This window comes from Aethalodelphis obliquidens, unplaced genomic scaffold (assembly GCF_003676395.1).
Source record: "Aethalodelphis obliquidens isolate GAN/ISIS:26980383/991018 unplaced genomic scaffold, ASM367639v1 scaffold47, whole genome shotgun sequence".
Lineage (NCBI taxonomy): Eukaryota > Metazoa > Chordata > Mammalia > Artiodactyla > Delphinidae > Aethalodelphis > Aethalodelphis obliquidens.
In genome coordinates, this window is record NW_020837991.1 from 12079507 (window position 1) to 12106697 (window position 27191).

Sequence of the window (27191 nt, forward strand, 5' to 3'; positions counted from 1 at the left end):
GAGAACTCATATGTTAACCTGGGCTGACTGTATTCAATGCAATATGAAAGAACCTGGGAGCCACAGAGAGTCCCAGTCCTCTCTGCATTGTCTGTGTCTCATGATTACTCATAAGCTTGAAAGTTTTACTAAAGATTGGTAATAGATCAGTTCTCTAACTTTTGGGAGTCTGACTTGACAATTCATTATTTTGTGTTATGGGCTTTCATTAATGATGTGGAGGAAATATATACCAACAATGAAAAGAAAGTAGAAAACAGTTGAAGAATGAATGGTATAAGAACTGGACTTGAATTTACATATTTTTAATTGAAGTACAGTTGGTTTACAATATTATATTAGTTTCAGGCATACAACATAGTGATTTAATATTTTTATTAAAAAATACTCAATTTAAAATTATTGTAATGTATTGACTATATTTCCTGTGCTGTACAATATATCCTTGTAGCTCATTTATTTTACACATAGCAGTTAATTCCCTGTCTTGCTCCTCTCCCTTCCCTCTCCCCAATAGTTTGTTCTTTTAATCTGTGAGTCTGTTTCTTTCTTGTTATATTCATTTGTTTGTTTTATTTTTTAGATTCCACATATAAGTGATATCATACAGTATTTGCCTTTCTCAGTCTGACTTACTTTACTAAGGATAATACCCTCTAAGTCCATCCATGGGCTTGCAAAGGAACAAGAACAGCCAAAGGATTTAGCTAACCAGTAAAAAAGCTGGAACACTTAAACTATCTGATTTCAAAATGTACTATAGGGAAGTTTGCATAGGTTAGTGAAACAGAAGAGAATCCAGAAATAGACCCACATATATATTGTCAACTTATTTTCATCAAAAGTGTCAAGGTATTTCAATGGGGAAGACAATATATACAAGTCTTTACAGCAAAGTCTTTACAGGTCTTTACAGCAAAAGATACTGAACAACAGGACATCATTTGGCACACATGGGTCCTAATCCTTGCCTCACACCATGTAACAAGATTAACTCAAAAGGCAGAATTTAGACATAAATATGAAGGTTAAAGTTATACAAATTTCTTGAAGAAAAAATAGGAGAAAATTTTGCAACTTAAGGTTGATAAAGACTTTATAGATAAGATGAAAAAAGTATGAATGCATAAAAGAAAAAAGATGCTTTTTTAAATTAAAATTTTATGATGTTCAAAAATATTGTTAAGAAAATATAAGTGCAAGCCACAGAGTGGAAAAGCATTTATGATGTATATATCTGAAAAGGGATTTTTATTTAGGATATATAAAGAACACTTATAATTCACTAATATGGAAGAAATACCCCCCAGTATTGGCAAAAACATTTGAACACTTCACCTAGAATATAAACAAATTACCTATAAGCACATGAAAAAAATGCTCAATGTGATTAGTTGCTTCAAAAGGCAGTATTAAACCACAATGAGATACCACTATACAGCCACTAGAATGGTCACAATAAGAAATACTTACAATATCAAGTGTTAGTAAGGATTGGCATAACTGTAACACTCATATAATATTACCAGTGGGAATATAAAGTTGTATAACCTCTTTGAAAAACTTTTTGACCGCTTTTTAAAATGTTACCCTTAAAAATGATCCATAAAATTCACTCTTATCTATTTATCCAAGAGAAATATAAAAACTATCTTTGGGCAAACTCTGTTTATAAACAAATGTTTGTAACATTTTTATTCATAATAGCCAAAACCATCAATAAGTCAATGAATAAACAAATTGATTTATGTGTATACAATTGATTGCTACTCAACAGCAAAAAGGGAGGAACTCCTGATACTCATAAAATAAATGAATTTCAAGAAAATATTGTGCTGCAAGAAATTAACTATGCACAAAAACTTGTATTATAAATGATTCAACCATGTATGTAAATATAGAATCGAAAACCACTAGATTGATTTTATACCCCTAGATTGATTAAAACACAAAACTCAGTAATAACAAAAAAATCAAGAATCCTGACTATACTGATTGTTGGCAAATGTATGGAAATAGATACACTTTTATACTTCTGGTAGATGTGTGAATGAATCATCTTTAGAAAGCACTAACTCATAAAGCTGGACATATATGTTATATTATATAACACAACTATTCCATTGCTCTGTGTGTGTCTGTTCACTAGAAAAACTCTTACTGGTTTACCAGGAGAACCTGCAAATGAATGTATAGTGTGTCTTTTTCACATTAGCAAAAGTAAACAAACAAAACCCTGGACAAAATCCAAATTTTCAGAAAAATGGGATATGTAAATTTTGGGAGATTCAAACAGTGAGATATTATAGAACAGGCAAAATCAATGAGCTACAGTTACATGCAACAGCACAAATAGATGTTGAGGACAAAATCCTTGATAACATATTTATAAAGCTAAAAAATAATATATCACACAAAAAGTCATGTATGAGGGAGTAACACTATAACATAAGACAAGATGAACATGAAAAATAAAGTTGAGGATATTGTTACCACTGATGGTGGATGAAATATTAAGTCAGAGAGAATACATAGAGCATCCAGCATCAATCATATTGGGGAATATACAACTTAAGTTGAGTGGTTTGTTCACAGCTTTTCATTTTATAATTATTGACAAATTATACATTCACATTCATTAATAAACTTTTGAATATATCAAATATTACATAAGGAAGACATATTTCCTTTCCACTGAGAGCTTACAATTTAACAGAACACTTAGCCATACCCACAAGTAATGAAGACCCAACATCATACAAATTTTAAGGTAAGGATATTTAAAAATAAAACAGCTGTATTATATTAATAATGTATGTGCATTCAAAATTCAAACAACAGAAAATTTTAGTTTACTGATTTTAGTACTGTGTAATTAAACAGTACAGCATCTATGGCATTCTTTAAAACTGTGCTCTTCCTTAATTAATTTTTGGTGTCACTTAGACATGGTTAGAATGAACATAAAAACATATTTTAGCAGTCGGAAATTGCAGTTATCATATGACAGAAGAATGTCAATTTTAGCTGCAATTTTTCTTTCTTAGTGGTTATAAAATAATTGTGTCTCTGAAAATCAATGATGTCTTAGATTATAAGAAATAAGGTAATAACTAATTGTCAAGGTGTTGACAAGAGGAATTCTCATTACTTCTTAGTAAAATTCATGAGATAAAATTATAATGCTGAAGAGTAGCTAATAGACATGTATCTACAATGTAACACAGCAATTTCGGTTACATGAATTGGTGAATATTGGAAAACACAAATTGCCAGACTTCAATTAAGTAAGGTCCCTATTGAGTAATTTGCATTACAGTTTCACAAAGCAATTAAAGTTTTCTGCTCAGTAATTACCATACTAAGTAAGTTAAATTGATGGGTCAACCTGGGATTGTAGAGTATATGAATGAAGAATGATGCAAATGTATTTATAAATGGCAGTAAGACAAATGGAAAGCCATAAGAAAAGGTTTTGATTTGCTACAAGCAGATGGGAAATGTACCAGAAACAGTTGTGGGCACAGTAGAAACCCTCCTGTATACAAACTACCTTTATCTAGCATTCAAGAAAAGCTTCATGAAGGGAAGAGGATTTTGTTTCTTTTTTTATATATATAAATTTATTTATTTTTATTTTTAGCTGCGTTGGGTCTTTGTTGCTGCATGCAGGCTTTCTCTAATTGTGATGAGCGGGGTCTACTCTTTGCTGTGGTACACGGGCTTCTCATTGCAGTGGCTTCTCTTGTTGCAGAGCATGAGCTCTAGGAGTACAGGCTTCAGTAGTTGTGGCATGCAGGCTCAGTAGTTGTGGCGCATGGTCTTGGTAGTTGTGGTGCACAGGCTTAGTTGCTCCGCAGCATGTGGGATCTTCCCAGAGCAGGGCTTGAACCCGTGTCTCCTGCATTGGCAGGCAGATTCTTAACCACTGCCCCACCAGGGAAGCCTAAGAATTTTGTTTCTTTATAAAGAATAGAAGCTAATGATAAGTGTGTTTAAAATCAACAAAACTTTTCAGTGTGTCAGGAGAAAGGTAAAAGTCAATTCAGATAACCCTGTATGCCCTTTTCTGTCACCTATTTGTTTTTTTCTTTATCTTTTTTGTTTTGGTCTCTTCTTAATACCAAGATACATATCAACATTAAAATAATGAATCTGACTTTTAAACTCACTAAATATTTTGCAAATTCAAACTCCATATTCTGTGAACATGTAACAGTCTGTGTTCAAAACCTATTTTTGAAATATGTTTCTATTTATTTATAGTTAGTAGATTTCAGTTGTGCCAATAAACTTTGAGAGATATTGATATATGAAAAGAAAATATATGTCAAGAACTAGAAATAGCCCATCACAGTATTTTGTAAACTGGCTATTCAGGATGAGGTAAGGGGTGGAAGGGATGGCTGGGACAGATATGTATTCATACTCTTAAAAATATTTATTTTTCTATAATAATATTTTGAGATTTTATTAATTTTTAAAATAAATATAATCAGGATCACCTACATGATCACCTTATGACCCAGTGCTGGCATATTCAATACCTACTTTCAAATGCATTTATGGCAGAATGAGTGCCACTTAGTACTATTTTAATTGACTCAGACTACAAACAGACCAAACAATATCAGTACAAACAGAAGAGGACTTCGTAGGAAATATTATATTTGTTTCTAATGAAAATCAACCACCATGCGAAAGTTATGCACTCGTTCCAAAAGGGGAGAATAGAGGGATAATTGAGTAATTACATAGTAGTGGGTACAATACTCAAGACCAACTAAAAAATCCTACACTTTGTATATCAGAGTTATATTTTATATTGGGATAAACATTTACTGTAATCAAACATCTCCATGAACCACACTAAGTATTGATAACAAATTTTGTTTTTATAGTTTTGTAGTTTTCAATATTTTAAACTGTTTTCAGTTGTATAAAATCAATGAACATGAAGTTTTAAGCACAGTCAGCTAATGCTGCAGTAAAGAAAATTCAAGTAAATCCTAAAGGTCAGAGAGTGATTTATTTTTCTTCTTTTAAAGGGGATTTTTTTTTAATTTGAAAAAATCTGATTTTACTTTTTATTTTGAAACAATTTTTAACTTACAGAAAAATTGTAACAATAGTACAAAGAACACTCATAACAATTTACCCAGATTTTTAAAATGTTAACATTTGTCTAAATTTTAACATTTTATCTTTATTATGCTGTGTGTATGTGTGTGCATGTGTGTAAAAAATAATTTTTTCCCACCAGAACCATTTGAGAGTAGGTTGCATTAATCATGTCCCTTTACCCTTTAAAACTTCAGTGGGAATATTCTTACATAACCAGAGTACAGTTATCAAATTCAGGAAATTCAACATTGATATAATACTTTTATCTAAACTACAGTCCACACTGCAATATTACCCATTGTCCCAATAATGTCCTTTATAGTAGGTTTTTTATTCCCAGTCTAGGGTGACATATTACTTTTAGCTGTCGCATCTCTCCAGATTTTTTTAAATATGGAGGATTCTTCAGCCTTTCTTTGTCTTTTATGACATTGATATTTCTCAAGAATACAGGAGATTATTTTATTGAATTCTTCCCAATTTGTGTTTCTCCAATGTTTCTCATAATTAGATTCAAATTATGCATTTTTGGCTAAAATACCACATTATGATGATGTACCCTTCTCAGGTGATTGTTGTTTATTGTTGACATATTTTGATTATTTAGTTAAGGAGTCGTTACCATATTAACTTTTTTTCCTTTTGAAATTAATACATAATTTGTAGGGAAATATTTTGAGATGCTGTAAATAACCTGTTTGTAATCAAACCTTTCCCCCTTAGAAGATGCTTGCCTGAATCACTTTTTTAATTATTATAGGTGCAAACTGTTGATTATCTAACTTCATCATTTCTTCATTCTTTCTATATATTTTTCAGCCTTTTACTCTAAAGTAGATCTTTCTTTTCTCCCTTAGTCAACAACATCCATTTATTATCTCACAGTTCTCTAGCTTCGAAGTCTGGGCACAGAACATCTGGGTTCTCTGTTCATAGTCTCACAAAGTTAAAATCAAGGTGTCACCTGCGTTGTGGTTCCATCCAGAGCTTGAGGTGATCTTTCAAGCTCATTCACGTTGGCTGAATTCAGTTCCATGTAGTTTTTCTGTTTTGTTTTTTCTTTTTGTTTTTTATATGTATAAATAAATAAATATATATATATTTTTTATTGGAGTATATTTGCTTTACAATATTGTGTTAGTTTATACTGTAGAGCAAAGTGAGTCAGCTATACATATACATATATCCCTGCCTTTTTGGATTTCCTTCTCATTTAGGTCACCACAGAGCAGTGAGTAGAGTTCCCTGTGCTATACAGTACATTCTCATTAGTTATCTATTTTAGATTTATCCATTATTTAAGTGTGAGAAACACTGACCTAAAATGCAAGAGCTACAGTTTCCCTCTTTCATAGCTTCTCACACCAGGCATGTAGATCACTTCTTAGCTAACACAGTAGTTGTAATGTATATTACTTCATGTTAACATATTTTTATTGTAATTATGCCTTTTTTACTGTTTTCTGATTTTGACACTCCAATTTCGTTTCCTAAAGACCTCATGGAGACTCTTATTATTAGCTATAATAAATCTCTCTTTATTTGCACACATTCATGGCATTTAAAATGCTTTGGGAACTTTGGATTGGAGAGCAGGATGATGAGAAGACGTGAGCCAGGAAGCCTTTGGTGCAAATGCAGCTCTGCCTGCTATCAGCTGTATGAATCTGGAGCAGGAATTTCACTTCCATGGGATTCAGTTTCTCAAGTGTAAAAAGTTTGTAGTAGAATTTAGCTCAAAGTGTTGTTATGCAAGTTAACAATTCAGTTATGTGATGAAGCTGACTCAGAGTGGGCACTCAATACAGAGAGCTTTGTTGCCTTTCTCCCTAATATGTAGAGCCAGTTACAATTCACATGAGAAAATCAGTGCTGCTACATTAAACTCGTATCTTCCTTTTGAACAAACAGCTATTATGAAGTTTGAAAAGGATACTAGATTCAATGATACTATCTCCAAATTATATTTGCTGCTATTAAAAATATCATTGCAATATATTATATCAAAGGGTGAAGACTGCTCACCTTTACAAAACACTAAACCAAAAAGCCTCAGAGGTGGAAGGAAAGAGCTGGTAAAGGGAGTAATGTGGACAGTTTGGAAGAGAATGAAATAGTGTACATGGGGGAGAACCTCAAAAACAAATCATACTAGTTCAGTTACCTTTTGATGCCACCATGGGCCAGGTAGTTTTCCAAGAACTGGGAATAAAGCATTGAACACAACAGGGGAAATGACAGTTTTTACTGAGCTGGCATACCACTTGGAGGAAAGTTGGGGAGGTAAGGTAGATGATAAGCAAGTAAATATACATCTATTATATAAAGTGGGGGAGTGATAAGTGTTAAAGAGAAAAATATAGCAGGCTGTACATCTCTTGTTTTATAGAAGGGTGCTAGCCTTCTAATAGACACTTAGTAAATACTATCCCCTTTATGAATGATTAATGCCAAGAAGTGTGTAACTCTTGCTACACCTTGATCCTGAACTCGACGCTTTTGGTTTGGTGTTGTGTTATTGTATGTGGAATTGTTTGTATTCTAATTTCTGCCAGTCATATTTACTGAGTGTCTATTATATGCCTGGCACTGTTCTAGACACAGAACAGTGTATAGTTCACTATGTAGTGCATACTCAAAGAAGGAAGACAGTTAACAACAAAATTATAAAATAAATTGTATAGTATGTTATACATTGGTGAGTTCTATGTTGTGAAACAGGAGAGTCAGGTGTGTCAATAACAGCTTTAAGGTGTGGTCAAAGAAGTCTTTTTTGAGAAGTCAACATGTGAGTGAATACTTGAAGGAAATAAGGAGTGAGCCATGTATATATTTGGGGGGATCTTGGTGGAAAGCATGGCAAAGACAAAAGTCATGAGATGGCATGAGATGGGAGCTCAAAAAAAAAAAAAAAAAGAGGAGCATTGGGGCTTAAGGGGATGGATGAACAGGAGACAATACCTGAGAGGTATAGTTTGAGAAATGAACTCTCTTGTTGGGGGCGAAGAAAAGACACATACACACACAAAATTTTAAAAGTAAGACTTTGCTCTTTATAAGACCTACTCTGAAAAGAGAAAGAAGAAAAACGTTCACCAACCAAAGCTTAGAGGTCATCACACTTCAATTTCTTAAAACTTCAGAATTATAGGCCTTACTTTACATAAATATATTTAAGATGCCCTTCAGGACTTGCACTGTGGTCGTCAGGAGAAGAGAAGGCCAAGGAATACATAATAATTAAGTAGGGAAAGTGAGACCTCCCAGCGCCCAGAAGAAAGTCATAAGGTGGCACACTTCAAATGAGCATTTGATGTGGTTAAATTGGAAAGAGGCTGCTGGTGTTTGCTCAGTAAAACACTTAGGATTTAAAAAGAGATTGGCGTACTTGTCTAGATCAGTAAAATATTGAAGATCTGTGTCAGGGGTCAACACACTTTCTCCATAAAGGACTAGGTAGTAAATATTTTAGGCCTTTTGGGCCATACGATCAATTACAACTATGAAACTCCATCACTGTAGCTGAAAGCAGCCATAGACCACAAGCAACCAAGTGAGCGTGACTAAGTTCCAATAACATTTTATTCAGAAAAAACAAGTGATGGGCTGCATTTGACCTACAGGCCATGGTTTGACAACCCCTGATCTATACTAAAGAGCTACAAAGTAATGACAGTGTTTGCAGAGAAGGGCAAAACAATAATGATCCTTTGATAGTTTGAGATTTTAAACTTTTATCCTAGGTGTACTATTGATAATTGCCATTTGATTTTCTCATCAGATCACATAGGACATTGGACGACATCTTAAGGACTTGGTTTTTACTCTAAACAGGACAGGGAGCCATGAGAGGACTTTACTCAGAGGTGGGCAGTGTTACTGAATTCCATTACTGCTTTACTCTGGCTGCTGAGGTGAGAATAGGTAGTATCGAAAAGGGTGGAAACAGGGACACCAGTTAAAAAGCTACTCAAGTAATCCAGGTGTTATGGGTTGAATTGTGTCTCCCAGAAAGCTATTGAAGTCATAATCCCCAGTACTTCAGAATGTGACCTCATTTGAAAATAGGTATTTACAGGGGTAACAAGTTATAATGAGGTCATTGGTGGGCTCCAATCCAATATGACCAGTGTCCTTTTAAAAAGGAGTAGTTTGGACACAGACATGCACACAGGGAGAATACCATGTGAGCATGAAGACAGAGACCGTGATGATGCATCTACTACCCAAAGAACACTTATAAACCTCCAAAATCTAGGAGAGAGACATGGAACAGGTTCTCCCTCACAGCTTCCAGAAGGAACCAACCATTGATGTCAGATTGACAGCCTCTGGAATTGTGAGACAAGGAATTTCTGTTGTTTAAGTCACTCAGTGTGTAGCAGTCCTAGGAAACTATTATACCAGGTGAGAAAGGATGGTCACTCAGACAATGAAGGCAGCAGTGAACAGTTGTTGAGTTCTGGATGTATTATTAAAGGGGAATCAACGATAATTGCCATTTGGATGTGAAATGTGAGAGAAAACTTGAAGTCAAAGATGACTACAAATTCTTTGGGAGGATAGAATTGTAAGTAACCAAGTTGAAGAAGACTATAGAGGAGCTAGGTTTTAGTGGGGAGAATTTAAGAATTTTTGTTTTGGGGCATGTTGAGATTGAGATGCATGTCAGACAGTGAGACATAAGGATTAATTTGATGGATCCCCTGCAGGATGGCCTCTGGGTCTCCCACATAGTTTTATGGAAACTGACTGTAATTGAGTGATTAAGGCAATTCATCCTTCAATAGATCAAGACTAGAAGCCACTGATTTGCCACAACAGGTAGCTTCAATCTCAAGGCCTTGGATACTTTGGTTATGCAGAGAAGGGGTTGGTGCTTCCCCATCCATGAATGCTGAAATGGAGCATCAGGAGTCAAGGCCATGTTTCTGCCATTTTACGTTGCTATAATCTTAAGGCTTTAACCTCAGCTTTCTGACTATGCCAGGAAGCTAACTGGTATTTTTGCTACCAATAAATGATGAAGTAGCAGAACAAGGTCAAGGTCCCTTGTGAAATTGCTGTTGGGTCCCAGCCCTTTATTCCAGAGGAAGGGTATTCTTTTCTAATGATGTAGTTTAACATTCCCCAGTCCAAGAGCTGAGGTCCATCTCTTAGAGTCTGATGTATGACCCTATTAGATATATCCCTATGTGCCACTCTGGAATGAAATGGGCAGTGGTGAACCACATGTTTGCTAAGATCCTATCTTCATGTGCCCTGCTGTTGGGACAGTATGTTGCTAGTACACTAAAAACACTGGTGAAAGGAAGCAACGAAGTCTAAGTACTTTAACCAACGTGACTGTGCCTCCATCCAATTGAAGGAGGTCCCCATGGGAGACCATGTAAACCAACAAAATCATTAGGGTGGCCTCCACAGATAGTGCCTTTCTGAAAATACTTCGTTATGAATTTTGGGTTGACAGATCAAGCACGATGAATTGATCCATACAACTCAAAAAATATTAGCTTGTGGACACTCCCCACAGTCAAAGTGATAAATAAGTACATTTACAGGAGGAACATTAAAGGAGGTGTGGACCCTCTGGAAGACAGGGATGAATGGGACACTAAACTTGTACACCATCCTTTTGATATTAGTATAGTATAAAATTTAGTCTAATAGGGTGGCTTCAGTGTTAAAACTGTCTCCTTGGACTTTAGAGTCCTCTGATAACCTCAACATTGAGAAGGAAGCACTGCTTGTCAAGCTGGGGATGCCCCCTTACACTCTACACATGTTGGATTTGTGAGACAACTCTGTTTCCTATTGGTATATGCAGACATGGTTCATTCTGAAAATAGAGCCCCTTCAATCCTTGGCCACAGAATTCTACGTCACCCAGCATGCAGCTAAAGTCTATGACTTGCCGTTTATATCTTCTACAGAAAATGAGGACTATAGAATGGTGAAAAGTGTTCTAACCAGATTCTGGCCAGTAACTGGTAAGCTGGTTGGATGCCAAAATCTAGCCGGTCCCCTCCAGGGATCAATCTGTTCTCACCTCTGTTAGCAACCAAAGAGTCAGGCTGCGGGAGCTGCACAACATGGATGTCCCCTCACACAGTTCTCTTCACTTCTTACTCAGTCAGTCTTAGGCTGTTAGAAATCTGGGCAACGTCCTGTGCCGGAATGTGAGTGGATGCTACCTGTTATCACTGCCATCTTCTGGTTGGGGATTTGTGTCCCACTGTGGCAGGAACATATGCATTACCTTTACTCTGCTCCCTGCTATATTGTGCTTCTTGTCCAGATATCCTGCCAGGTGAACATTGGGCTGACCCACTCCAACCATCACAGTGTGGTGTAAATGAGTGCACGCTGACCATCACAGGAAGGAAAGTGACTGAAGATGTCATGGCAATGGGAAGAAATACCTGTCTATTTGCATGAAACCTGAAAGCTTGGGAGGCTGTTGTGGGATGCATAATAATTGTCTCTATTCAGATCCCTCAAAAAGGATTGGCTCCTGGGAAGTCTCCAAGTTTGGGGTGCTTCTTTCACTGGTAGCTGCCTGCTTTGCTACTGCTATTCCGTTACAGTGCTGGATACTCCGCCAGTATCTATGAAGCAGAAGGGAGAGCCAGTAGTCATTCCAGCCTCTTCTCGTGATATTACTATATTCTCAGTGCCTCCCAGATACCTGATACATTCCATTAAGTTATACCACTCAATACCTGTCAATTAAATTGTCAATTAATTGCCAATTGTGCATTCTAGGAACTGAGGCCAAGCAATGCATGCGGATAATAGACATGAAAGGAGACTTGGGAGGAAGTCTTCAGGTTTTGTTTAGATAATTCTCAACATTCTCCCCCTACCACTCCTGTAATCGTCCCCCACCCCGGCCCCCTGCAGTACAACTGTTCAGTTCCACACAGAGCATATCCCCCCAGGAGGGGAGAACAACTACTGACTACTGAACTCCTTTGATGGGTACATGACAATATTCCATCTGTGCCATGTGCTTTTCCTGGTCTGTTCATCATATGTTAATAATGACTTCCCCTGCTTGCTGTGGGTGAAAATGACCCATATCCTCAGGCCATTGCACCCAGCTATTCACAAGTTTTATAAGAATCCCTTTTAACCCCTTACATTCACCCTCTGGCCCAGGTGGAAAGGTACAAAGAAGACATCTTCTGGGGAAGACGGAAAGGCAGAAGGCAGACTACTCCACAACCCTAGGCATTGTCCTGAATTGGTGATGCTTGAGCTGATATTGGTGGTATTAATTCTGTCAATTATTCTCTCTCTTTCATTTCAAGTAGGCATTTTTCTTATCTAAATATACTAATTAGTTTTTGAGGTTTTTTTCACTTTCCATGAATTTTCTGTTTCCTCTATGTTCCTTATTTTTTCCTATTTCTTTGTTAGTTTGGGCTGATATGTTTTTACATTCAAGACTTCCTTCAAATATCTACTAATCTTTGTATATCTACTCAAGAATGGGGGTGCTACAAAGCTAACTGGAATCTCTGTGTGTGTGAGGTGGGCAGTGGGCTTCTCAACTAGTAAGGCTTGATATAGCTGATCTGCTTGGTCATTTCCTGGGGTCCCTCAAATGTCAGTGTCTGTAGTTATTTTCCCTTGAACTGGTCAGTTTCCTCTGAAATAATATCTCCAATCTGCAAACATGGGAGCAAACTAAGGGAAGGATAATGTAGATAACCCCATTTAATTTTTGGCTTTACTTCAAACCACTTTTTCTGGAGTAGAGCCTTCACCCATAGCGGTGCCTGATGTCATGACTCCAGAGTCTCTGGATCAATCTGTCTAGAGGACAAATCTTCAATCTTTTGCTTAGTTGAGGAAAAATCAGTGATCCAGAGCACTGGATAAAAAAAAATAATCTGATCATCTCACTGCTTCTCATGGGGACTCTCAGTCATACCTTCTCTTTCCAGCCCTACATGCACTTTCACATTCAGAAGTACTGGGGCTGCCAATCTCTGAACCCTAATAAGGTTATGGTGAAAAAATCAACTTAACTGTGTATGCAATCTCCCTCCGAAACTCACTATTAGAATCATTTGCAATTTTTTGTTTTGTTGTCATTGTTTTGTCTGCTGAGTCAGTTACTACTTGCCATCTGCTTCCTGGGTTCCATTATAGTGTTACTGCTGTCTCCTTTTTTGTTTTCTTTATCCACATAGGTTTATGCTTTTAAAAATGTATCTCTACTCTTATTTTGAGTTTTTTATGAGACACAGAGATTTAAATATACATATGTATATATATTTAGCATTTTTTATTTAACTCCATGGCTGTGGTGCACTTCCAAATTATAAATGAACCAGCCCAATTTTCTGATTCCTTAATACCCCCAAACTCTCCAAACTAGTATATGAGGCTGACGTGTGTGAGTGAGAGTATGTGTGTATGTGCATGTGTGTGGTATAGACGTATGTGAATGTGTGTATGTATGTGCGTATATGTGTGTGTGCATATAGTGTGTATATGTGGATGTGTACATGTGTGTATGTGTGTGTGCATATAGTGTGTATGTGTACGTGTGTGCATATAGGGTGTATGTGTGTATATAGTGAGTATGTGTGTATAGTGTGTATGTGCATATGTGTGTGTGCACGTATGGTGTGTGTGCATATAGTGCGTACATGTGCATGTGTGTATAGTGCATATGTGTGTATGTGTGTATGTGTGTGTTTGCGCATATATGTGTGTACAGTGTGTATATGTGTATGATGTGCGTATGTGCGTGTATACTGATTATGTTTTCAAATTATGCAGATGAGACAAAGGAGTGATTTCACCAATATAAATAACAACTATTTTTAAGTACATTTTATGAGGGGCATTTTGCTAAATGTCTTATGTGTATCATTTTGTTTTATCTTCACAACACTGCTAAGGTCTTATGCCTCTTCCCATTTTACAGTTGAGCAACTGAGTCATAGAGTCTCAGTCACTTGCCCAAGCTAATAAGTAGCAGAGCCAATATTCTCACCCAGGTCCATCTGAATCCATAGGCCAGGTTTTGAACCTGTTAGCAATACTGCTGTAGAGACTTTGATAGCTAAATGGGCCATGGTGACCTGAAGGCGGTCACTAGTGATTTTGTACTCCCAGCCATGCTGGGATTCACCCACAGAACTTACAGGAAAGCACCTCCCAGATGGTACAACAGATGCTCATCTGTGGTTCTAGTCTTTTTTCCGTGTACTCTCCTCTGTCACCCACATAGAGTATAGCAGAGGGGTTTCCAGAGGAATTTGCTCATCCTCCTTAGTCTCCTGAATTATGCCATCAGCCTGACCATTATGTAAACATTAATGTCACCCTCTCTCCTTGGCCATTACTGTGGGCTCCCAATGCTATTCCTGAGATTCCAATCTCTCTTCCCTTTGACCCAAAACTCTAGAAAAATATACCTGAATATCATTTAGTAAGCTGTAAATCCCTTGTCATAGATTGTTTCATCCTCACAACAAACCTATTTGCTCATTTTACAGAGAAGGGAAATAAAAACTCACAGAAATTAAGTAGGCTTCCTTTAATCAATCAAGAAATAAGTGGCATAACTGGGACACAAAGGGGAGTTTTTTGTCACTAAACCCAGTGCTCATTCCATTACAACAAATTGCCTCCTCAATTGGAAATCCAATTGCTAAGTTAGAAACGACTAATGTATATGTCATTCCTCAGCTCACCAGTCTTCAGTGGCTCCCCACTGTCTACAAATTAAGGTACTGACGTCAAGTCCTGCAATTTCATGAGGCCAGTCAATTTCTGTAGCCTCCTCACTTCCCTGTCTTCCAAACCCACCTACACCTAAACTCTAAGTAGCAGTTGAAAAGAAGCCTTCCATGGTCAATCTCCAGCCCTCAGAGATATCAGTTTGGCTCACACACAATCGTTTAACTGAGGAAATAAATCATGACCACATCAACAATTGGCTGGAGCTATGTAACAGCTGCTTCCTTAACCAGAATCTAAAGCTTCCAACTCCCACTGTCCACCCCATATCCCACTGCCATACACCCAGTGAAATGGAGCAGGACCCTAGGGTCCTTTCCCACCAAGTCCTCCACCTGCCTTTTGTCTGTGGAAAAATTTTAGCCAAAGAATAGGTTTAATCAGAGAAGTGAGAAAATGCAGAAACAAATGAAAACAGCCCAATAAGACTAAATAATAATAGGTTAGTCATTAAGCATAGTTAAGGACATTTAGTTTCTTTTCAAGGGCTATAGATAATATTCTGAGCCATATCCTGTGAGCTGTCTTGTGAATACTGAAATCCCTACGAGGTGGAAGAAGTTAACTACATGGTGACCAGGCTGTAGCCATGACATTAGCAGGCACAATTCTGAGGATTTGCCTAGAAAAAATGGAAACAAACCAACCTTGGAACTAAAGATTAACTGTACCTAAAAATATCAAGGGACACTGGTCAGACCACCACATGACGAATTTCAAGATGACTGTCAGAGCTGACTCTGCTGTTTCTGCATGTAACCCCCTCCCCTCTGTCTCTAAAAGCTCTTGCCCACTGATTGTCAGTGGCGGGGAGTTGGCCTTTGGACAGAAGTCCGCCCTTCCTCCCAGTTTCCAGCATCCAAAATAAAGCAAACGTTCCTTTCCACCAACATTGGCTCTTTATTGGCTTTTGAGTGGCAAGCAGCCAGACCCCTACTTTCAGTAACACCAGCATGCTTCATACATGTGCATGACCAGCTGGACCTACCTATGCAGGTAAGAACATCCACACTCTATGTTTAACATAAATAGGTATTTAAAACAAACACGCCACTAAAATTTGAAAGTAAAGTTCTTATTGTTCTCAAAAGATTTAAAACATTCCTGGAGATACTTGTTACAAAGGCAGTTTCCTAGACTCCACCCACATCTGCCATATAGAGAGGTGGAGTATAGAAATGTTTATCTTCAGTAAGCTGCCTAGTGTTTGCTATGTACACTAACATCTGAGGATCAGAAATTAGACCAAGGGAACTGCATTCTGTGCTTCTTGTGGCACAAGTCACGTTCCCAGCCTCGTGTCTCTGCCCTTACACTTCCCTTTGGCTGGACTCTTTTCCCTCCCCCCCATCTCAAATCCTTTGGTTTGTTTGTTTTCACACCATACTATTTAAGGGAATTTTTCACTAAGATCAAGGAGACCTTCTTCTCCCATTTAAGGTGCCAAGCTATTTGATGAGATCTTTTTATAAAACAATGCATGAAATGTCTGAATTTCAAGATAAGATAGCGTACACAAGGGATTGTCCACAGAATCTTTTTATTTTCTATTCAAAACAGTTTACAAATCAGATATTACCTGATATTACCAGTATTGATTGCTTAGTCCTTTTACTCCAGAGCTCTCTTTCCTGGAGTTTAAGCATAAGTAAATAAATGTATCTATGGTCAAGGTCCACTGACACTACCTGGACACTCAAAACGACATGTTCCTGTCTTCTATAGTCAAGATAATTAACAGTGGCAACATCCAACTTTTCCTTTCTCATCTGACTCAGTGAGAAGTGGCCTTGCAAAGATTCTACAGAGAAACAATTATGCAAATGTTCCCATAATATAACACAAAATTTAAAGGCCTTACCAGGCTTCACTCTCTTTTTCTTTTGATATGTTTTATAAACAATCTAGTACAGAGAGCATGACCTAAGCCTTATTGTTCTATGTTCCCCTCGTGAGAATTGAAAATCCATGTTTATAAATCACGGAAATACTGTCCCACGGCAAATGGTCAAAATGCACCTTGACCCATAAGGGCAGGACTGTGCCAAGTAGGTATTCTGGTAATCTCTTCCCCGGACCGATAAAAATATATATTTCTCTTTAGTTGAACCATCTTTATTTGAATTCAATTTTCTACCAAGTCCCTACCAGATATTTTTTGAAATAAGGAGAGAAACCTTAGATATGTCACAAAATTTGACATACACACAAAAGTCATTTCTAATATGTTCATTTATATATTCATTAACTTTGTTTTCTTTTACTGTTTCATTTAAACACTTAGAGTCACCAAATGCCGTTAGTTTGCTATGCACCAGTGATACAGACTTGTATAAGACAATAAGCCAGCTTTTAGGTAGCAGAATTTTAATCATCACCTTTATGAATATTTTGCTGCACCAAGCAACTCGTTTCTTTGCCTTATCTTACTCTACCTTGTGCTTTTGTGTATTGCTTCTTTCTGCTCCCAATATCCATTTTCCATTGAGTTATAAACTCCTTGAACGAAAGGCCTGTGATTTACTCACGGCACCAAGTACAGTGTCAGACAAGCAGTACTGCTCAGTAAATATTTTCATTTAGTTTGGTATTGAGCTCTCAAGAAAATGGACAGATATGAACTATACAGTCAAGGGAAATAAACGATTTTACTGTTTTTTAAAATTTTCCTTCGCATTAAATTCCCCTTCTGACGTTCTTAATATCCAGAGCCTATACTCATAAAATAATTGCCTATTTTTGAAACTCGCTATGACGAGTCACTTGCCCTATTTTCCCTACTTTTTTGGTATTCAGATCCCTCAAGGTGTCTCTAACTTGTGGCAAGTAGCATTCTTTCATCCTACCAAACACCACCTCCAAATATTTTAATAATCAGACATAACATGTACAACATAAGAGCACTGAAAACCTAAAAGCACCCATCGGAAAGGGACCTCTTTTAGCCAGCCTCTTACCAGTGCTCTGTGTAGAAGCTAGCTGCTCTTTTAGGCTTTTGATACTTTGTAGTGTATGTTTCTGAGAATAGCATGATTTTCACAGGGCACTTAAAACCTAAGCTATATATTAATGAGGAAGGAAGCTCTTGAAGGTTCTCTGAAGAACCACAGTACCTTTCAAATTGAGGTGGCTTAGAGTGCTGTGTGTGTATGTGTGCCCAAGCACAGCACCAAGTACATGCGCACATTTTGTGACAATATGGAGTTTTTGAAACCAAATAAAATTCTTTCCTTTTTCTCAAATAACTGACTTTCATGTTATCCTGAAATGCTGTTCTTCAGGTAAAAGCTAGCTTTATTAAATTCCAAATGGGGAAATATTATACTCTTGCCATTGCCATGGCAACTAGAGACCTCATCTATTATTAAGTTAGAAGCACACTTGGCCTGTAAGAGCAACCCCTACCAATTAGTCCCCCAGAGGTGAAAGGACTCAACCTCCTGTAAAAGAGCACGGTGGTTTTGAATCTGCATCTCTACCCAGTTTTATTTGCTTAATCACGTCAAGGTAAGGCTCAGCATTGCTTGGTAACTTTGCAGGAAGAAAGGCTTACCATATATTTGGCTTAGTAAGGAAATCCACTTCGTAATGCTTAACAACTGGAAAGATACTTCTTTTATTTTTCTGTAAAGAAAAATTTCCCAATTCCTTTGACCATCCTTATTACACTTCACCAATGACACAACTGTTATTTAAAGACCTTCAGGGTTCTTTGTTACTCTTATAAATTAAAGAGTTTTCCCCCATCCTTTTCCTCTTATCTCAGTCTGAAAAGGGAAAAGATCCAATCTCCTTCTTGGACATCCTGATCTTCTTCAATATATCATCACAGCATTTCATCCAAATGATGTATTAGCCTCACCCATCAAAAACGTCCATTCCCCTTGGTGATATATTACTCACTGACAAATGCCAGCTGGCAAGAATTGCTTTTGTGATTCTCACCAAGAGTTATCTCTTTATTTAAAACGATGAATTGCTTTTGAAATAATAAGTACTAGTTGAAGAAATGAACAGTGTTGTGTTATTACCTAGGCTAGGCAAACCCCCACATCTGGCCAAGCCTGTTAGCAATCAACCATTTAATGGATGGGCATAATGTGTTCTTTCCATTTTGCAAAGGGAACAAGTCCATCTTGATCAGATAGAACAAATGTTTGGAAGGGATTCAATGGAAAAAAATTCACGTTCCCTTCCCTCATTGGCCCAGATTAGGTTTTAAGAAAATATGAAGCTTTCCAAAGGAAAACATTAAACATCTTACCTTGAAAGGATGTTGACTATTTCCTGATGAAGTGTTTTATTTTATTTTTTTATTGTTTAAATTTTAGTAATTCCTCATTCTCTTACCCTTTATGATAAAACACAAAATACATATCATGCAATATACTGATGGTTTTGACTCTAAGTTGACTGTGAAAATGATCTGAAATTGAATTTGAAGTGAGATTACAAAGACTTTTGATAGTCACAATCAAGAGTATGGAATTACATGGTAGAAAATAGAGAAAAGCATTTATGAAACTAGACAAAAAGAATGCCATGATTAAATGCACATACATCTGAAAATTAATTCTGGCTGTATTGAAGAAGAAGATGATTTATGATGTGGATAACATGATGAAGGCCTGAATGAGAATTAGAAAGAGAGAGGAGCCAGCCTTCAGAGAAACCAATGAAGGAGGAAAAGCAAACAAGAACACAAGAAGAGGGTGTAGAAATTAGACCATAACTATAAAAATGCATTGGCTAATGGTCCCTTAATAACCAGCACAGTTCCAAAGAATGTAGGCACTCAATAAATATCTGTTGAGTTATTTAGTGCAAACAAGAACCAACATCAAGATGGATGTTAGATTCCATAAATAAGAATAATAAAAATAGCATTTATTTATATTCTCTGGACTTAAGAAAATAATAGTACTATTCCAAAACCAAGTCCTTTGTGCTTGATTATAACTCCTCACTATTCTACAAGTGCTAAGCATGGCAGACAGCAATGGATAGCAAGAGTAATGTATTTAGTACTAAACACTCTTCTCACATTGTCATTTTTGTCTACACAGAGGTTACAGTAGGTGGGGTATTTGTAGTTTTCAGCATTTTCAGTCTACACATTAGGAAACTGAAATATTCAAGAGCCCAGCCTAAGATCACCCAGTGAAGTAATGATTCAGTGGAGACTTTGGTCCAGTGTCACATGGCCTCACTTTCTGTTTTCAAACATGAAGGAAGATGGGAAAATATAAAAATACCTTACTTCAGCAATAGTCAAACTAATCATGACACATGAAGAGCAAGCTTTCAAGCGGTAAACATATCTGGGTAAAACTGGTAACTCATCTTTAGCTGTTGAGATTTTTAATCTTTTCTGTCTAATGAATTTATGATTTAACAGAGAATCCTGTTTGCTTCATTGAAGGAAACTCCTGGGTTTCTAATAGAGCTCTTTAAAACTTGGGACTGAATATTTAACTCAAACTCCTTCAAGGGGAGTGCAGTTAACAGAAATTTATAATGCCCGCAAAGTGTCACTTTTAAGATTCTTGTATTGTGACTCAATGTAATACCTTGCTAGTTACGGCTCTTTTAAAACATAAGGACAATAGCTCTCTGTCTCCTCTCCCAGTCTTTGTCCACACACACTTACACTCACATTCACACACTCACTCACACACACTCACACTCACACACACACACACACACACACACACTTTCCACAGCCAAATAGTACTCTGATGGTAGTACCTAAAAATAAATGGTAACACATTTTAATTCCTCCTTTAAGGGAATAGAATAAAAAACCCATGAAAATAAGTTACCATAGATATCATCTAATTCAGTCTCTTGGTTTTTCCTCCTCACCTAACAAATTAGAAAATTTGGGTAAGAAGGTTACGTGCCTAAATTCACTTTAGACTATTTGAGCCCTGAATAAGGAAGTGAACAGAGTGTGGATAATGGGTAGTTATATGTCCTTAGGCAATTCAATTAATCACTTCGATTCTAAGCTTCATTGGTTATTGTAGAAATCAGATGAGATTACAGATTCAATAGAATTTAATAGGTTATAAATGTCTGAACAATGTAGGCAACATCTAGGCTTTCTTTTAAGCATAATGCTTAGATTATGGTGACTTAAGCACAGTTTCAGAAACCAAACAGGGCTGAGTTCAAATGTTAGCTTCTTTATTTACTTTTCTCTCAGAATCTATGTTCATAAACAGTGGAGGATAAAGATAAGGGGATACTCTCATTGGGAACTCTGTATGTGCATTTTTAGAATGCAATTTATCACCATACATTTTTTTTTAAGATGTTGGGGGTAGGAGTTTATTAATTAATTTATTTTTGCTGTGTTGGGTCTTCGTTTCTGTGTGAGGACTTTCTCTAGTTGTGGCAAGCGGGGGCCACTCTTCATCGTGGTGCACTGGCCTCTCACTATCGCGGCCTCTCTTGTTGCGGAGCACAGGCTCCAGACACGCAGGATCAGTAGTTGTTGCTCACGGGCCTAGTTGCTCCACGACATGTGGGAGCCTCCCAGACCAGGGCTCGAACCCATGTCCCCTGCATTAGCGGATAGATTCTCAACCACTGCACCACCAGGGAAGCCCCACCATGCATTATGTTTTAAAGGACCTGCTTCTTTTATTTAACAACCTCACTATAAGAAATTGGCCCTGCAGATTTTAAAAGGTCTTGATAACAAAATGCTTATTACACCATTTTTTGATAGTAGCAAAAAAGTTGGAAACAAGTGATATTTTTTAGATAATGGTAGAGGAACTGTTAAAGAAAACATTTTGGATCTTTATATAATATAAAATTATATATATTTATGCTAGTAAAGCATAAAACAATTTCAGGATTTCAGGAAGGAATCAAAAGAAACTGTAATCAGTGGTTGCTTTAGGGAACTAAATTAAGCTAATGAATTGAATAATGGCATTGTGTGAGTGTGTGAATGTGTGTATGCATGTATATAGTGTGTGGGTGTATATATATGTAATATATATATAGTGTAATAGTGATATATATATGTATAATTTTGCCACCCAACCTGTCCAGATATATAGATATAGATATATAGACATAGATATAGATATAGATATGGATATATCTAGGTTATCTGGGTGATAATACTTTGGACCATTTTTGTTTGTTTTCACTGAAAATTAATAAGTATAAAATGTATTTTTGAAATGAAAATACAAGAGGTAATTATAGTCATGTGTAATAGTAATATGATAATATGGGTAGAAGGTGTAAGGTATAAGATATCAGTACTATTACTGATTATGTTGATAATAAGATGCTCCTCTTCTTTCCCTCTAACCTCTTCTCTGGTAATTAAATACCTATCAATGTATTTACACTTGTGCCTCTAATGTTTAAATGTGTATTTCTTATATAACACAAGAGCATAAGGGGAACAAAGCAGAATTGCATATTTTCACTTGTTTTAAAAAAGAAGTGGTTATTATGTACAGGATTCTACTGAAGGCTAGGAATGCAGAGATCACTAAGACATTCCCTCTTCTTGGAAGTTTACATCCAGGTAGAAACCACATAACAGGAAAACATTACACCAACTGCGATAAGTGTAAATATTCATGACATCAAGAGAAAATAATAACAATGAAGAGGTGCAAAATAAGTTGAAGTTTTTCAGATGGGGCTGCACTTGCATTTAAGACAAGCTAATGTCAGACCTCAGAGTGAATCCCCATGTGTCACGGTAAAGCGTTTTAACTTAGTCCTTTATCAACATTGAACCAGTGGAGGTTTTAAAGCATAGAAATGAGGCAATCGATTTCTTTGGAAAGATCAATCAGTTGATAATATGGCAGCCAGTTTGTAAGGGAGAGGTCAATTCTGAAAGCAGAAATACATGCTGGAAAATGATTATAATAGTGTGAGAGAATTGAATATTCTGAGTAAGGGAAAAATAGTGGATATGAAAATAAGGCATGAATCTGAGTGGTGTTTGAAATGTAGAATAAACAGAAATAATTGGATACATGGGGTAAAGTCATTGATGACTTAGGATATCAAATGAGGACAACTGAATGCTTTGTGATGCTTTTAGTTAAAAAATAATTCAGGGACAGAGAAGAAAAAGAAATAAAAGGAATACAAATTAGAAAAGAAGAAGTAAAACTATCACTGTTTGCAGATGACATGATACTATACATTGAGAATCCTAAAAATGCCACCAGAAAATTATTAGAGCTAATCAATGAATTTGGTAAAGTTGCAGAATACAAAATCAATGCAGAGAAATCATTTGCATTCCTATACACTAACAACAAAAGATCAGAAAGAGAAATTAAGGAAACAATCCCATTCACCATTGCAACAAAAAGAATAAAATACCTAAGAATAAACCTACCTAAGGAGGTAAAAGACCTGTACTCAGAAAACAATAAGACACTGATGAAAGAAATCAAAGATGACACAAACAGATGGAGAGATATACCGTGTTCTTGGACTGGAAGAATCAATATTGTGAAAATGACTATACTATCCAAAGCAATCTACAGATACAATGCAATGCCTATCAAATTAACAGTGGCATTTTTCTTACAGAACTAGAACAAAATATCTTAAAATTTGTATGGAGACAAAAAAGACCCTGAATAGCCAAAGCAGTCTTGAGGGAAAAAAACCAAGCTGGAGAAATCAGACTCCCTCACTCAAGACTATTCTACAAATCTACAGTAATCAAGACAATATGGTACTAGCACAAAAACACAAACATAGATCAATGGAACAGGATAGAAAGCCCAGAGGTAAACCCACACACATATGGTCAACTAAGCTATGACAAAGGAGGCAAGGATATACAATGGAGAAAAGACAGTCTCTTCAATAAGTGATGCTGGGAAAACTAGACAGCTACATGTAAAAGAATGAAATTAGAACACTTCCTAACACTATACACAAAAATAAACTCAAAATGGATTAGAGACCTAAATGTAAGACCAGACGCTATAAAACTCTTAGAGGAGGGCTTCCCTGGTGGCGCAGTGGTTGAGAGTCTGCCTGCCAATGCAGGGGACACGGGTTCACGCCCCGGTCCAGGAAGATCCTACATGCCACGGGAGGCCCGCGTACCTCAAAAAAAAAAAAAAAAAAAAAAAACTCTTAGAGGAAAACATAGGAAGAACACTCTTTGATGTAAATCACAGCAAGGTCTTTTTAAATCCACCTCCTAGAGTAATGGAAATAAAAACAAAAATAAACAAATGGGACCTAATGAAACTTAAAAGCTTTTGCAAAGCAAAGGAAACCATAAACAAGACCAAAAGACAACCCTCAGAATGGAAGAAAATATTTGCAAATGAATCAAAGGACAAAGGATTAATCTCCAAAATATATAAACAGCTCATGCAGCTCAATATTAAAAAATACAAACAACCCAATCAAAAACTGGGCAAAAGACCCAAATAGACATTTCTCTAAGGAAGACATACAGATGGCCAAGAGGCACATGAAGAGCTGTTAAACATCACTAATTATTAGAGAAATGCAAACAAAACTACAGTGAGGTATCACTTCACACTGGTTAGAATGGACATCATCAGAAAATCTACAAACAACAAATGCTGGAGAGGATGTGGAGAAAAGGGAACACTGTTGCACTGTTGGTGGGAATGTAAATTGATACAGCCACTATGGAGAACAGTATGGAGGTTCCTTCAAAAACTTAAAAAACTAAAAATAGAATTACCATATGACCCAGCAATCCCACTACTGGGTATATACCCAGAGAAAACCATAGTTCAAAAAGACACATGCACCCCAATGGTCATTGCAGCACTATTTACAATAGCCAGGTCATGGAAGCAACCTAAATGCCCATTGACAGACGAATGGATAAAAAGATGTGATACATATGTACAATGGAATATTACTCATCCATAAAAAGGAATGAAATTGGGTGTTTTGCAGAGACGTGGATGGACTTAGAGACTGTCATACAGAGTGAAGTAAGTCAGAAAGAGAAAAACAAATATTGTATATTAACGCATATATGTGGAATGTAAAAAATGGTACAGATGAACAGATCTGCAAGGCAGAAATAGAGACACAGATGTAGAGAAGAAATCCATAGACACCAAGGAGCGAAAGGGGGTTAGGATGAATTGGGAGATTGGGATTGACATATATACACTAATATGTATAAAATAGATAACTAATAAGAACCTGCAGTATAAAAATATAAAATTAAATTTTTAAAAGGAGTGTAAAAAATAATAAATGGAAATGCAATAAAGTTGTGTCATCATCATCATCAATGCAATAGAATTGTCATAAGTTTAGTTTTAGGTGGTTGACTTAATTTCCTCTGTGACTTTTCCACCCTTCAATAAAAACTGGAATTTACTAGAGCCGTAATATCAAGAGTATCCTTTATAAGAAAGACCAGAGGTCTATGGGAGCAAGATCAGTCTTCTTACCTCTTCATCTCCACATTGACAGAGTGTTCTCAGCTCAAATATAATAGGAAAAGTGGAAATTTACAGCCAAGGAAGAGGTTAGTGGATGGAAAATTACTAAGAGAAGACATTAGGGGTAAGGGGGGATTCTGGCTAAACTTTACCTAACAGGATTCATGCTGAAGGCAGTCCAGAGTGATCAGACATTACCTGGGGGATGGTGGAGGATGAGAAACCCAGTCAGATATCCAGGGTGATCAGATATGGAGGGTGGAGATTTCTGGCTAAACCAACTTAGCAAGGTTCTTGCAAAAGCTGGGTGATGCAAAGACAGACTTGAAAGTACAGAAGTTGAGGCCTATTTAGGAAGAGGAAACTGACTAAAGTTTGGTCAAAGTGAGACTCCTTGTCAGGTTGGAGGAAGAGTCAGAATTCACAGTGTCACCAAAAATGAATGTTCTTTCCTCTGCCTATAGGGTAATTCTTCCTCCAAGAATTCAAGTTCAGGCTGGCAAAGTTCCACTGGCCTGATGCTCTACCCCTTGCCCTGCTACGCTTCTGACAAGACATCGGGATGCAGTGTGGAGTTTAGATGTTATTTTCTAGCCTAAATGTAAGCCATCTATTGGGTTTACTGACTGGAAATCCAGGAAGTAAACAATACTACTCACTCACATATTGCTTTTGTTTGCCCACATTTTGCAGTTCTTCAGAGAAGAGATTATTTCAAAATTTCCCTAAAATAGGGATTTGCTGCCTTCCTTCATTCCCTGAGGAGCCTTGCTACTTTTCATCCCAGGCAACAGTTTATTGTGCAGGCCAACCTGAATTTGGTAAGTGCTGAGCCCCTGTGGCTGGCCTTGGAGAGCACGGAAGAATTGAATTCCTCAGCAGCTCAGTCTCTGCAATAAAACTCTTTCTTTCTGAAATGATTTCTTGCTGTCCTGGCAACCTAAGACACTTCTCCTGGTCACTCTGGTTTTCCAAAGCATACTGGTTATCACTGTGATCTTAAGAAGGATTTTTGCTGTGTTTTAAAAAAAAAGTAGGGATGGATATTGGCATCCCCAGTCCTTCACTAATGACTTAGCATAAATTTCCTATGTTAACAAAGCATCAAGAATTCTACCAGATACCTTTCTTTTCTATGGTTCTTTAGCAAATTCAGGGCCAAGTGCTTTTGATCTATTATTCAACATTTATCCAGCATGGGCTCTGCCCTCTAGTAGCCTAAACTATGGTTAAGGAAATAAGATATGGTAAGCAGATAATGACATCTAAAACGAATGTGAAAATTCATTTCACATTCACAAATTTTGGTATCTATAAATAAAGTTTGTATTGGGACCAGCTAAGCTCATTTGTAGTGTATGGCTGCTTTCCCATCACAAGGCAGATTGGAATAGTAGAGAAAGACAATATAACTCACAAAGCCTTAAATATCTACTATCTACCCTTTACAGAAAAAGTTTACTGACTCCTCTATAAATTACACAAGTGATAGCTCATGTGTGTTTATACTTGAAACTTTTCCAGCTCTTTGAAAATGTATATGATGTTATTGTAACAAAATCCCTATGAATTGGGAAAGAAGGTATCATCATCTTCATCTCACAGTCAAGGAAGCAGTTGAAAAGATCCCAAATTAAAGAGTCTCAGTATAGATGCCATGCAAAAAAGCACAGCAGAATGAGGACTCATACTTGCCAAAAACTTTAACTGATGCCCCTCTGCTTTGCAAGCTTCAAATTGGTGTACAAAATCTTTCTGCTCTCCTTTCTCTCTACGCACCCCCAAGGCTACCTCTGCATCTCACCCTGGGTAACAAATGAGAAATTTTGAGGACTACTGAGCACTATACAT